General features: G+C 33.2%; 1 protein-coding gene across 4 annotated transcripts in view; it reads right to left on the bottom strand.

The window, feature by feature from the left end:
- Positions 1-16,159, bottom strand: part of LOC112687439 (tachykinin-like peptides receptor 86C) — a 196,265-nt gene that overhangs the window by 153,875 nt on the left and 26,231 nt on the right. For 3 of the 4 annotated variants that reach the window (XM_025560159.1, XM_025560161.1, XM_025560160.1), the window contains exon 2: positions 14,494-14,604. The exons of the other annotated variant lie outside the window; for it this stretch is intronic. The gene's annotated coding sequence lies outside the window, so the exon portion shown is untranslated. The remainder of the gene's footprint in view (positions 1-14,493; positions 14,605-16,159) is intronic. 4 annotated transcript variants of the gene reach the window in all.

The raw sequence follows: 16,159 nt of genomic DNA, 5'->3' as shown, positions 1-16,159 counted from the left end.
AAATACTATCACTTTATTATCTTTCTTAGTTTTCTTTTTTTTTTTTCTTTTTAGTTAAAGGTATTTCTCATATTTTGTCAAGTTATGATTTTATTGTACCTACTACTCATAAAAATGTTTCCCGCGTACACAATAAATAAATTTATACATTTAATATGTAATATAAACGCTGCAGTATATCATTTTACTCTCGGTAATGTTACCCAACGACTTTCGAATTTATAATAAAATTAACACGACATCGCAAGATACGAATAGAGATGAGACAAGTGCACGGATGATCGAAGTAATTTTGCATCAGTCCTATATACTTTTTTCGTTACGGCACATTAGACTTATTGTTCTACGATAAATACGCATATAAACGTAAACAACAGGCCAGTATTATGGTATTTTGTATTACAATTAAATCTTCATGTAACGGAATTCAACGGGATCAACTGATTTTATTTTTTATTTTTGAAATATACGACAAAGGAAGAGTGAAAAAAAAAAAATTAATAGACTCAACATTTGTACACATATGGTTTGAAAAAAAAGTTGTTTCTAGTAATGTACATATAATTAGTAAATGCTTGGTTTATTATTTTATTAGATGTGATATATTTCAATTACAATTTAGAAAAATAATAAATGATTTTCTTCCATTTTCGATGATTATGGGTAAGACATCGAGATTTTGTTGTTAATAATTGCAATAACTCAGCATTTGAAACGGTGTTTGGTAACTTGTTTTTCCAAACACGAGTTTGAAATTTTAAAATCTTGTATTTCCGTCTTTATCTTACAGATTAAAATTGGTTTCGCGTATTGTATAGTAACATTTTACGATCGAGGAATTTTATTTTCTGGCGTGCAAATAGTTTTTTGTTTTCTTTGAAACGATAATGTTTCCGTTTCCGGTTTAATGGGGAGATTCCACTTTAGAGAAGCCATTTTAGTGTAGTACGCATTAGAAACGGGACAGTGATAATTTTCTGATATAAGGAGATTTCCGTCATACACGGAGGATCCGTTATAAGGAGGTATTTATTTATTTATTTAATATTACAATACGGGACGAACCCTTTAATACATGAATATAAAATTATAATAAAAATAGTTTTGTTTATGGAAACGAGGCTCAATTTTGGAGAGAGAATGAAGGGTCAGAGTTGGCAATGCGCATAAGACGGATGATCGGTGAGTTAAGATAGTAGTTTGAGGAAGAGAAAGGTATATGAAATGGAACAGATGATCGTGTACGGCGGGAGGGGATATTAAATGAGACACGGGATAGTGATTCAGGACAGTCAATTTTAGATGAAAGAAGATTGAATAGAAATGTCAAGTTAGCTGAATGACGACGATCGGCGAGGCTTTCTAAGGAAAAGAGGCGTTGGATTGGCGTGTAATCGTGAGGTGGATAGACTATCTTTAGTTTGTACGCTGCTTGACGGAGGAATTTTCTTTGAACCCTTTCTATCATGCTACGTGCGGAAGCGGTGGACGGGTCCCAGAGGACGGAACCATACTCAAGAATGGGACGGACTAGGGAGCAGAAAAGAGTTTTTAGAGGGGAGAGCAAGTGGAAGTCTGAAGAAACATGGTTTATGAAACCTAGCAGTTTAAGAGCTTTACAACATATTATCTGAATATGCATATTAGGGCACAGGTTCCGTGTGAGAGTAAATCCTAAATCCTTTACATAATTATTACAGGTTGTTAAGGCGGTATTGTTTACGGAGTAAATATGCTCGATTACAGCATTAATACGACAAAAAGTCATTACTGAACATTTTGCTATATTAAGAGCTAGTCCCAAAGATTCACCCCACGCAACTAATCGCTGAAGGTCGTTTTGAAGAAGCTGACAGTCAGAGATGGATTTTATACGGAAAAAGATTTTCATATCATCAGCAAAGATAAGGAGTTTGGCATGCTGGAGGACGGAGTCAGCTGAGTTTACGAATAGGGCAAACAGAAGTGGAGAAAGAACAGCACCTTGTGGTACACCTGAGGAGGGGGTAAAGTGGTCCGAAGAGGTGGAATCAACAGTTACCCATTGGATCCTATTTGTAATGTATGAGCGAAACCAGGAAAGTAGTGGTTCGCCGATTCCTATAGAGTCTAGAGTCGACATAAGATGATTATGATCAACACGATCGAAAGCCTTGGAGAAATCTGTGTAGATTACATCTACTTGGCAGTTATCGCGAAAAGAATCATATATATATGAATGTAGACTAAGGTTACAAGTAATAGTTGATCTACCAGGACGGAAGCCATGCTGCTCATCAATTAGGATATGATTCAAGGGAGAACGAATCGAATTAAGAACAAGCGTTTCAAATATTTTGGATAAATGAGGGAGGATAGTTATGGGACGATAGTTTGAAACATCAGTTGAATCACCAGACTTAAATATGGGTCTAATAGAGCCAAGTTTAAGTGCAGACGGAAAAATACCCGAGTCAATAGAACGCCTAAACAATAACCATAACGGTTCTGCAAGAAGAGATCGAAGTTTGTATAAGAAATCACCCTGAATACCATCAGGACCAACAGACTTAATATTGCGAAGGGAACATAAGCATTTGTAGACGTCACTGATCGAAAAATAGGCATTAGACGGGAATTGATTGAATGTTACAACGATTGAATACTACTCATAGTGGATCCGCGCCACCGGGGCTCGTTATCAATTTCTCATCGGTAGGGTTGTATCGGTGATACAACGGGTTATCGTTTTAAAAGCGTTCGGACTGACGGAGAGTAAGGCGCCGCTTCGACATATAATCGCGACAACGGTAAAAATATTTAAATACACCGATACGACGCGTGTAAGATAATACGCAAAAGCGCTTCGTGCGTTAAGACAAAACAATAATGTTTACAAGACGGCAATGTTGTCTGAGAGACCTTGAACCGTTGGAAACAGACGGGCATAAAAGACCGTACAACGACGGTGGGCCCGTTATAATTTTTGCGTAAAAACACTACGGCGTGAACGCACGTCATGCTCATTTCGAGCGAACCGATCGACATCGGTTACCGCCATACGGCACCTACGTGTATGGAACGTGAAATATTCACAAACGTCTGCGGTCGATCTCAAGCACTCGGCACGCTCAATCCCCATCCGATAACGTCGTTACGATTGCTGGTCCGGTCCGAAGAAGACGATCGGTCGACCATCGGATTTCGATTCCCAACTGTTCGTGTAGTCGTTGCCGGGCGCGTGGCAGTCATTCAGCCGAGGTTAAATTTTTTCGAAACGATAACGGTTGTAGTTTCCCCCGCCCACCCTCGCTCACCGTCGCACCCCATCGAACGCGCATTAAACGTACGATCCGAATACTAAACCCGATCGCCACGAATAGGGATAAATGGACATAGCCGTTTGGACGTGGGGACAAATGGACGTCAAAAAAAAAAAAAAAAATATGTATATATATATACATATTTATAAGTTATAAAACCATTGATATTTTATGTTCATAATATAACTAATGTTATCGTATCATAATATCAAACCTTATCGAATTTTATCGTTTTGGCAATAGGTACCTTTTATATCAATATATATATATATAACTTATTGGTTTTTACAACTTGTAGTAACTATCACACTTTATCGAAACACGGCGATACACGAGACGCGACAATACACATCTATAACCGTGTAGAAATTATATTCAAGTGTACAAGTAAGATGTCATTAATTAATTCAAATCGCGATGGTGAATTTTTTTTTGAATGAATATTTTTGACATTAAAATTTACATATTATAATAAATATAAATAACTTATGTATTTATTTATTTTTTTTTTTTGAAGTCCATTTTTCCCCACGTCCAAACGGCCACGTCCATTTGTCATAGATCGCGATCACCATGCGTTCCTGTCGTAATGGAATGCGTTGTCGTGGCGGCGCGTTATAAGAAACGTATCGCGTAAAAGAGCAACGCGTCTTCGACAAACACCCCCTCGGCATCGTTTGAAAGGGGACTCGTGCAGTTTCCACAGTCTAGAGTTGAGCTATTCCAAATTCGGCACATCGTCGAAACATAAACACGTATTTCGTAAAACCATTGACAATGACAAATGAAAATACTTTTTAACGTCTATTTGACATGCTGCGAATCAGAAAAATGAGACGTGTACTGTACGAGTACTTTTGTAAAATCTGTTATGTTTTGGATGATATAACTTTCCCCTCCCGAGTAAATGGAACTCTGTAAGAGATACATTTGTTTGATAACAAATTACACGTTTTATTAATATAAATAAAATAATCATATTTTTTATTTGTTATTATCGTTCCGTCATCGCCGCGTTCGGATCGCGTACGAACACTATAACGGTCGACCGGACGAGTTTAGTTTGTCACGACACCGTCCGGCGATAACGGTGGCCGAAAACTTACGACGGGCAACCGTGTGCGGTGACGAATTAATAAATATTTCACGAATATTTAAATGTTTCCGACGAACAGTGCAGTGCTCCAGTCCTGAACCCATCTCGGTACTTCGAGGCACGATCGTCTCGCGTCAAGTCCGTAGAAGAACCATGCGTCTCCCAGCAGTGTTGATCTTAACCATCGTTTTGGCCCCGTTAACGTTTCCAGGTTGGATGGTGGTCAATTCATAGTCCGGCCCAGAGACAAATCAATATAATATACTTCAGCCACTTTGACGGGTAAAATAATAAATGCATTCGACGAATTGTTTATCTAAAAACATCGTGCTGATAAACGGTAATTGTAGATACATATTTCAGCAAACAATCCCACCTCAACAACCGTTTTATATACCTTCGATTAAATTTATTATCCATTAACTTTAGATTTAATTTTATGTTTTAATATCTTTAGTTTTAACACAAGAATAAATGTTTATCGAATTTTTTAATTAAAGCTAGAATGTCTTAGAACGATACGTTAGTTTGTAATAAAGTGGGCGCCACTTGAAAGACTCATTTTAAGACCACCACAAAGTGAGTCTTATAACCATATGAATCTTACAGGCTAAGCGGAAAACAAAAACAATCAAGCATTTGAATTTTTTATTTACTTTATTTTACACATATTCGATACTTCATAATAAGTATTATAAAATAAATATAAAATTATTAATTAAATAAATTCATACATTTGTATTATTATGGTTTAATAAAATTTATATTATGTATTAAAAAAAAATGTAATTGTAGTCTACTTTTTATTTATTTTAATCCCTATGAATATATACTGCTCCTACTTGTATGGAATATTAAAATGATTACTTCAGTGATGAACAGCTTATTTAAACACGTCCTGAACCTCTCTAGAATGTCTTTGTTTGACGGTAGGTTCAATTTCGACGTCAAACTTCTCGCTACATTCATCGTTCTCAAATGCCATATAATTCTTTGATATTGTTGAATTGATTCCCAAAACTTAATTTATGTAATAACTGATTCTCGGGTTCGTTTAAAGCAGGTATCAATTGTCCCCAAGTAGGAACGAAACATTTCGGTCTATTATCGCTACCCAGATGATACCACGAGAAGGTTAACCAAAACACGAGGAGTCTCGGTAACGTTACCATGCGTATCTGAATTACTAAAATCTGTGGGCATTTACCCACCAACAGGAGTAATTTTTTTAAAATTCAAGACAATTTTTGTAAATCCTGGACATATATTATGTACACAGTCATTCGAACACACTGCAAGCACGTGCCAACCTACTCACCAAAACCATGTGTATACGTTGATAAATTTGAGGCATAGGACTGTTATTACTGCATGGTAATATAATAATTAATATAATATAATTAATTTTAAAGATTTTGTAATAACATCTTCTACAGCTTTTCCTTTTAAACAATTACTTAGCGTTTGCCACTTAATAATATTTACTCGATTGTTTTGTGGTTATGATTGGTATTACTTTTTGCAATTTTCTAACTAGAATTGAGTTTTAAATCACACTTTCAGCTAGTCTTATTACAAGTCCAACATTGGATTTCATTCAAAAGCATTTTATGAAAATAATACATATATCCATCCAATAGTATTTATGGTATAGACTTTTCACTTGTTATAAACTCCATGTTGATTCCGTAACTGATACTATGAACTATGATAGAACAAACTTACGTTGAACTTACATCGGCTGCAGTGATACTGAAGAACGTGTATAAAATTCTAAAATGTTCGACTACTACAACTGCTGTCTAAAATCAATTGTCATATGCTCATATACGATACAATTCAATATAAAATCTGAAATAGAACTGTATTCGGTTCATCACAATTTAGTAATATCATTTTGCGTATTATCGTCAAGTAATCCGCTTATGAATGCTCGTTATCCATGTCATTATCGTTACGATAGCGTACAGTCGAAAAAAGAGGTTTTTGTGTGTTCTTCTTCAGTGAAAGGTCAGAAGAACTCGCTGACGTGGTGGATCGCTGGTCGTGAGTCAGTTGCGATTTTCCAAAAACTACACACTACAGAACCGGTAAAGTAATTTTTTCTTTTAAATTACTTTTCGCGGTCCCGGTCCGGTGTTTCTAAATAAGTCACGACAACGATATGAAGTACAATACACGTGTAACAAATGGTTTTTTTAAGTATATCATTATACTCGTCGTCGCGTTCCGGCAATGGGCCCATTAACTTTCTGTATTAAACATTGCATAACAGTAAGTATAGCTATGGTTATGTTAAAAGTGGTAACATTTGTGCTGGTACAGGACTACAGGAGGCGGAGAGCAGATAATTCACTGAAAGTGCATGATTCGCCGCTCGCTATGAACGTAGTTCCGTCGTCGGATCCAGAGTTTCAAATAATAATCGTTAAAATAAACACAGTACAACTTTTCGTAAAGACTTAATAATTCATTGGGCTCATTGGATAAGTGAATAAAGTATAAGATAACACATTTTGAAATACTCAATCATTTGTTTATTTGGCAGTTTTAAAATCATTATTACAATAAAATGTAACTATACTTATGAACATAATAGAGTCGTAAATTGATTGTCAAAAATCGACTACAAATTTTGAACGAAAATAAATTACTACAGTGTTTTTAATCACAATTATTACTACATAAATGACGGGGAATGATTATTTTTTTCGAATCCAGATATCCTGAATAACAAACCTTTCGATTTTAGATGACTAGAAAAGAAGAAAACTATTAGACTAGAAAAAAATATTTTTTTTTTTTTTTTTATTATGTTGTTGCTTTCCAGAAATGATTTGCTCGAATTTTAATTGTTAATAGCTTGTTCATTATTAATACATCAATAAATTTCCAGAATGTTGGATGATATGAACCTAAAAAATACTTTGTGTCTCACGTTTCTCACATGACTTCTGCCGCTATTCACCTTTTGTAGATGTATCATAATGCGATTAGAGTAATCGCTCTTTTTGGTGTGCCTTTTTTATTGTTATTATCACGATTTTTGTGTTACTGTTATTAACATCGATATAATTGTTTTTTCGATTATGACCTTACCTGCTTATTTTGCTTAAGTTGGAAATGAAAGTAAAAAACCTTCAATTTTCTGTTTATTACATTTTACTTTCAAATATTCAATTTTTTTCTACAGATCGAAATGGAGTTTTTATAATGTACTCAAGTGCGCTGCAAATTTATTTACGTGGAAAAAATAAGAAATATGATTCGACGGATAAAATCTTCTCTGCAGCACGAAAACATTTGTTTTTAATTTGTATTAAAAAATTGAAATTATTTTACAACTTTTATTAAGATTAAAATCCAAAGATCGAATTAAGATCGGTATCTTATAATTGTATTAATTAATGTATTAATGTGTTAATTTATTAATAAATACATATAAGCAAAACTAAAAATTGTATAATTCCTAACACAAATATTATTTTTATTTATTTTTCCATAAAATTATAAGTGCAAAGTTCATGGTAAAATGTTTAATTACCGTTTGCGTTCGTTGTTTTGTTCTATTTTCATCATTAAATTAATATCAATCAGTAATTTATTTACTTGTATAGATAATTGCAAATAGTGGATGATTAAAGAGTTAAATACAACTCAACATTTCATGATGAACGCATTGTGTCTTTTTTTTCGTTTCAGAAAAATATTCTTAAATATTTTAATATAGTCATGTAGCCCGGGAAATTTAAAAAATTATAATTTCCGTCGACAAGGAACGTGAAAACTGCACTATTTCAACCAAAAAAAAAATCTGGGAAATTGTTTGTTGAAGATTTGTTTATATTTTTTATCGCATGAAATTTATTCAACACTTATACTACGATGAATCTTGTAGGGTCTGATAATAAGTTGTGAATGCGAATAAGTTTGAGCCGTGATTATTATATACTGATGAAAGTATACTCTAGTCTTTCACGCAATCCCGGAGGGATCAATAGCCTCGGCTATTAGTTTATTACCATTTACCCACGTGCGGTTATTCAAGAGCCCACAGCAATAATGGGCTATCTCTTTCGCCTAAAATGATAATATTTAAATATCTAAATATATAATTAACAACACAATACCAATGAATAAAAAAATGTTTAAATATTATAAATTGAATGTTTTGGGTTTATTAATAATAATTACAATAATGATAAAACGAAAAAATAGAATGTGTATAAAAAAGAATTATGTTGCCCGATTGGCACAAGAATAATTAAATAAATATAGATAAATAAATACATTGAATAATAATAATGAGTTTCCTACGACGGCACACCGCAGTGCTCAATAATAATAATAATAATAATAATAATAATAATAATATATAAATTGCCCAAAGTAATATGAATAAATATATAATAATGAAAAATAACAGCATTTGGTCGCTAGGCCCGTCGGCCTTTAGACAACGATGAACACAAATATGGTCGACCAATACTCACATGTGACTGTGATTGATAGCGGATTATATCCCAACGTGACCGCACCAGAACTGTGATTTTACAAATGCCTACGACGGCACACCGCAGTGTATGAATTAAAAATAAGTCACAGCGACTGGTACGTGCGAACAACAAAACACAGTCATCAACAAAATATTGCAATGGTCCACAGTCTTGGACGATGATACAACGAATGAAAACCACGTTATTCACAAAGCGACCGCTGGTAAAACTGAAAAGCAATGAAATTAATCGCTGAACAATATCTAATCGCCTCAAACGATACTTTACCAAACGGTCGATTCACAAACGAAAATGAGGATACTTAACAACGTGGTTTGAAGAAAATGGCTACGAACGTACGAAAACTTGACAAAATGAAATTTAATGTGGACATCACGAAGACACATAGACGAGAGCGATACGGTGCCGACGACATTCACGACGAAGGATTTGGCCGCCGGACACCATAACGAAGATAAAATGCCTCAGTGTCAACACAAAAAACTGAAAAACACGCGAAATTAATGAACTTTGTGGTACTGAGAGTATGACTTAAACTTTTACTGAAAAACATAACCGACAATTCTGAAAACATGGAATAACGAACATTTACGCGCGACTTAAACAATGCGATTACGTACCCGGCCGGTCGGCTAATAAACACACGGAGGCTTATCATCGCCGCCGACGATGGCTGCGGATACGCAACGCATCGCACGAAAATGATAACGTGAATTACACAAATGCTGTTTGCAGCGCAAACAACCCGACTTCTAATGTAGTTTAATCGAATTAAACTGCAGAATTGTATTTATTTTATTTGGCATCCGTTGGGATAATATATCGAGCATTGTCAAAACACTTTTGATATATGTCTTTGAGGATTAAATACCTATTCCGTCTTCCTGATAACTAATTTAGGTTTTTATAGTTATGTATATCGACTATAAATACTTATAAATCTCGGTATTTCGTTAACTGATTTAAATTATTTGGAAAATATACCGTAATCAAGCCTGTTCATGTGTGACCGCAATTGTTCATATTTCTGAAGAAATATTATTAACGCGATTGGATATTTCACATGTGTCTTTAGCGTTATCGATGTTCGTTAGTTGTCTGAGCTACGGCTGCAGTTTATTAAAAATAATTTAATTTATAAAAAAGAAAACGCAATAACTATAATTCGTTTGAACACGCATGGTTTCTGCATTGGCGTTCAAAATATTCTTTGGTATTAAGAACATAATAATGTTTCTTCAACTAGCAATGATCGGCTTATCGAGTTCCGTACGTCATTAGATAGTGCAATTAATGGACAGGGTGTATTGATTTTAAATTTAAAAACAACACTCGTCTATTACACCCAGTCATCCTGTCCTTTGATTTGAAACGGTGCGCCGGGGTAACCGACACCCATATATTTATATTAATGTACACGAAATAAATATCAAGTTATTTATTTAACATTAAATTAAAGCAATACGATCGATTTAATAAAATTATTCTGGGCCGCGCGGCTGGCTCGAATAACCGGCCGCGGCGGGCGGTATCGGACCCGATCAGGTGCGATAGAGAATTGGATACACGGTCGACAGCAGACTTAAGCGAGCGAGCGTATCGACCGTGATCATTTTACCAGCGGACATTTGTGTAAGCGCATCGGAAAGGTTTGTACGGATATTGGCCCTGAATAGGGCCGTTTTCAGTGTCGACGAATAGGTCCACGAATCGCGGAGCCCCACGTGTAAATGCCGCTGGAGCTGGATTCGTAGTTGTCTTATTCGTCGTTGTTTTTCACGACCGTGGTTACCGCAGCCACCGTGCAGTCATCGAGGTTGCTATAGCCGTATTCGAGATCGCCGTAATTGCCTTCGTCGTATTCACCGCCGTTGTCGTCATAATCTCTGAAATCGTCTTAAGTGCCGTCGGGTGCATTTATTCTTCTTGTCTTTTTGATGGTGATCGTAGTGAATGGAAGAACGGAGTGTCGATGCTCCGAAAAGTGACCGGTATATATACCCAGACATAGACGCTACATTGCCATTGGTTAAATTTTTATTTATCCAGTCGACGATGTAAAAAGACACTATTCCTGCGGTGTATTAGTTGCCTTCATGCCGTTTTATATTGTCACAATGATGTTTTTTGGTGGCCCTGATAAGGGCCATTTTCATCTGAGTGCATGCTCCGTTATAGGTTGATCCGACCACCTGTCACTTAACCTCCATTTTCTTGGTTTTTTCCTCCATATAGTTTTAAAAACGTTAGAAATGTAAATTTATAATTTTGAATTTATTCCAGTGGTGTTCACGTGGATAAGATTATAACTGTGTGAAAATATTACTCAAGTAGACTGAATAACGAATTAACTTCATTGCATGATTTTTGTATTCAAATAAATCAATACAAATAGGTTAAAGCTCCTAGAATGCAATAAAAATATTACTAGCATTCAGTTTTGTAATCTAAGTTCTCAATTTGACACAATTTTGAAAAATAAATAATGCATTTCCATGCGTTATTAATATTTTATTAATCTTATATTTTTACAGTTTATATAACATTTATTAATGACAAGACAGTTATAGAATCGAATTAAAAATACATATTAACGACTATGAAATTTATAGAAAAATAACAAAAATAATAAATTAGGTATAATGAAATGAAACACTTTCTTTCTGTATTTCAGCACAGAAAATATCGTATTTAATGCCCCTAACGAATGACTGAAATTTACATACTGGAACTTAACATACGTATCGATTTTTTTCAAATTGAATTCTATGTTGATATCCATCCAAACGTTTTTTGGTTGATGGAATTATCGTTATTTGTGTCCTTTTTTTATTTTTCATGTTCTTCTAGCATTTGTTTTTCAATCGATTTCTTCGATTTTCTGCCAATTTTTTAATTTCTATTGTTGATTGACACAGTTCCACAGCAATCTTATCTCAAAATTGAGCTAGATTTATTGGTTTTTTTTGTACATTTTTTATACAACAATCACGGGTTTGCAATAAATATATCAACCAAATGGTAAAATATTTTCATTTATCATTTCTGAGACCTTATGATTATTTTATGAATATTATTATTATAGCGCCCAATCATAGAGTCCGTGAGGTCAACCCCACTTATGTGTTCACTGTGAACTTCAATGATGTTTGGCCTATACACAAGGAAGAGGTTTTTTTTTTTTTATCAATTCTATTCACTACATTTTTATCAAGTTTGTCTACAAAATTTGAGGCAACGTTTTACTATCTTACTGCTTTTTCATGCAATGGCTAAAATATGGTTAAATATGGTACTAATGTAAAACACACTTCAGAATATCTACTATATTTTTTCATCATTTTACAATCGTCCGTCAAACAGACGTTAGGAAAGCGATTACGTCTGAATGTTCAAATTTTCGAATTCAATTTTTTCAAACTCATACCTGCTTAATTCAATCGATACCGATCTATTACGGTTAAATCAGAGCTATTTATTATCTTATATGGAACACAACACGTACTAAATAAAACTCAAGAGCAGACTATTGCTCTACTTAATCGGTAGACTATAGAATATAAAATCACCGAATAGATTACGACCAACACTGAACCGTTCGGTATAATCGATATCGTTATTTTTCGATATTTTATTTTTCCGTACTAAATTAGCATCGGATTCACTGTAGCGAAGACGTTAGCGGTTTTTTGCAGTTCATCAACGACGGGAAGTCGAAAATGGAACAGCTATAATATATCCCGTGGACAATTTATGGAACCTATTAGTTCGCCGTCGTCTCCAGATATATATAAAAACTAACATAATTTTCTTGCACTACGTATATCGTTCGGAAAAAAATTTGATATTATTATAAGTCACGAAAACCATAAATTGTATTCGTGTACACGAAAATTGCAGTAAAGAATCGCATCCGGTTCGTTTTATACCGAGTGTAAAAAAATGAAATTCACAGTAAAACCTCCCTATAACAGTCCCGCTAAATAAAAGAGATACATGATTTTAAATTGGTAATTTCGGTATTGGAAAAACTACAAATATTTTCAAATGCTGAGTTGTTGAAATCAACAACAAAGTGAATGTTATCTATATAACCATCGAAAACCAACATGTATTACAAATTAATTATTTTTCTAAATAATGAAACATGTAATAGCTTAAGTATATGTAATAAAATAAAATATACGTATGGAAAAATAAAAAATGTATTTGGTATTTATGTACCTAAAAATTGTTTTGCTTTGAACTTACAATTACTCATTTTAACTTTTTATAACATTTTTTTTTTTTTATTTTTTTTAACCGTAATAATCAGTCATGAAAAAAATTCCGATATAATGTTACATAAAATGTAAAAAGAAACGTTTTGAAAAGCCAGAATTATTGAACGTATGTCTGTATAGGTTTAAATAAAAATTATTTTTAGGTACACAAATATCGATGTAGAAATCAGTCGGTCCCCAGCGATTCCGTTACAAAGAAGTTTTATTGTACTATGAAACTTCAATGAACCGTCATGAGAAATCAGGCGAATCGCCTCAAACAGGGGGTCACCCATCAATGCTGCACTCAAAAGCACAACGCTGTTACTGATACACATATTCTTATAAAACGTAATTATTTTTTTTTGTTTGACATAATGTTATAATTCGTGTTAAGAACCCTTGCATGGGCCGTACAATGATGATACTCATTCGTTTTACCATCCCTCTTTCTTCTAAATGACACGAACCGGAAGTAGTTGTTGACTAAAACCCAACAAGAGCAAACCATGAACTATGTAAGTCTCGAATTCAACCGGGCTTACAACATAAGTACAAAAACATTTGTAATGGATTAAATCGAACATCAATTAACTGTGGGTTATTATATGTCTTTAAATCAATTATTCATTAACTATTATATTATAAATTAAATGATATTACCTCTCTGATCCTTGCCTGTTGAAACCGTAGCCAATATCTGAGGTGTTAAATGTGATGACCAATAAAGCAAGAAAAACTTTTTTCTTTAATTTACAATAATACTTATTAATTTATTTAATGTCTTCAACATATCTTAACGTACATATATTTTAAACATTACAATTAATAAATAATATATCTTATTGTATAGACGATCTGCGTAGTCTTTTAATGCTCGATTTTGACCGTCTACACCAATAGACAATAATAACGCGTATATCGCAGTGACTAAAAACGGAGCTCCTTATATCTAATATTATATGTATGTATGTGTGTGTGTGTGTGTCTTATCTTATTCTTAACGACTAACAATTATTGTAATTATTTTATTTTATATATTTTATATATTGAATCTAAAAAGATATGATGGCTTAAACGCACATCCTTACACATTTATCTCTTTCCTTTTGGTCAAAATACTTTTGCCTATGCGTTGTGTATTCATAAATAATAACACAACTTCAATACCACTAGGAGTTACACCCCGGGGACGAGGTGTATTTACAGTTAACGATTGTTTCGTGTACCTTTTGCCCTGGATGGAAGATTCATCGCTGTTTTTGTTTGCACTCTCTCAGTTAAATGCACGAAAATGTTATTTTAACAATAGTTACCGAATTTTCCTTGACGACGACGATGACGGCTGTTGTGGCGACGAAGTTATTAGTTAACCATTTTCAACGAATTCACATATTTTATTTATTCCGTTGTTCTTCCAACAGCTCCTGCAACAAAAACAGTTCCGCGTATAATGCATGTTATTATGATTTATTCGATAACTTTCTCTAACAACATTTCAAATTGTGTCATCCACGTGTCATCGAACTCGTTACATGAAATCAAAATCAATTCTTACTCTATACTTACAAAGGTTGGCAAGATCAATAACAAAACCTATCATTAGATAAAATCAGACAGCCAGTACTAAGATATAAAAATTAATTAACATAGGATTTTATTTGGTCACATACTTATTTTATGTACACTGGACTATAAAAGAGGTCACGACCATAAGCGTGCCCAAACCTTACTGGCAAAAGAAGTAGAATATATATAATTATATATAGGTATATGAATATATATATATACATAAGTGTATATAACTGCTGTCCCATATTAATTATTCAATTATATTATAAGTTATATAAATTAATATTTTTTGGTTTTTAGTTAGTTCAATTAATTTGAATGAAATATTTTAATTTTATATAGACACTAGCTGAATACCTCGGCAATGCCTGTGTGCAATTTTCGGTGTAACGTATAATTTTTTTTCATCAGTTTCTGGATTACCCTGTATTGATTGTAACAATATAAAACAATTGTCAACAAATTAGTATATTTTAGTTTTTCGAAGACAAATGTTGAAAAAAACTTAGTCAGTTAAATTATAACATATATTTACAGATTTTTACAAATTATTTTAATTGTTCTTCTTGTTATTACTATAATAATTATTATTATTTATTAAATCACCTCGTTTTATTAAAAATAGCTGTTTCTGGGAAATCTATTAAAATTAATCAAATCTAAGAAAGTTAGTGTAACATTATGGTATTTCACTAATTTATCACTAATATTTCTATTGATATCATTTATTCATTTCAATACCACTTTATAAACTGTATTTTTGATAGAGCTTTTTGTGGTTAAAATAACTAGACTATAGGTAAAACTAACACTAAGATGTGACACAGAATTGACCATGCATTCTTCAAAAGCATTCTTCTCTCAAGTTCATGCTAGTCATGCTCAATGATTTTGTTTAAAACCTATTTTTAGCCATATCAGAGTAAACATTGAAAGAAAACTATATATTTTTAAGTTCATAGGGATAATTAGTTGGGATGAACTTTATTTTTGGAATTAAAACTAAATTTTCTCAACCACACTCAGTGATAAAAATTGCTTATATTATATTTTTGGGCGGATATTTAACTTGCAATCTAGTTCCATTACAAGATTTATGAGGTGTAACATTTTTTAGTAACATTACAGGTTCTCCAATTTTAAGAATAAGATTATGTGATGAAAGTCTATAAGGATTTAGAGTATTAAGAAATTTTAAAAGGTAATGGACAGCATTATCTATTTGGATCACTGAATCAAAATATCCATGTTTTAATAGCTTTTTCTTTAACCTATCGTTGGTACAATTCGTAACATTTCTACAATTCGTAGCGCTCACACTTCGCTCTTTATAGCATAATTAATTACGTGATCAATTACTAAAATAAAATTTTGCATAGAAATATGCATTTTTTTATTCTTTATTAAAAG

This window comes from Sipha flava, unplaced genomic scaffold (genome assembly GCF_003268045.1).
Source record: "Sipha flava isolate LNK unplaced genomic scaffold, YSA_version1 34_pilon_pilon, whole genome shotgun sequence".
Classification (NCBI taxonomy): domain Eukaryota; kingdom Metazoa; phylum Arthropoda; class Insecta; order Hemiptera; family Aphididae; genus Sipha; species Sipha flava.
Note: the sequence above shows the minus strand (reverse complement) of the source record. Positions and strands in the feature narration are given on the sequence as shown.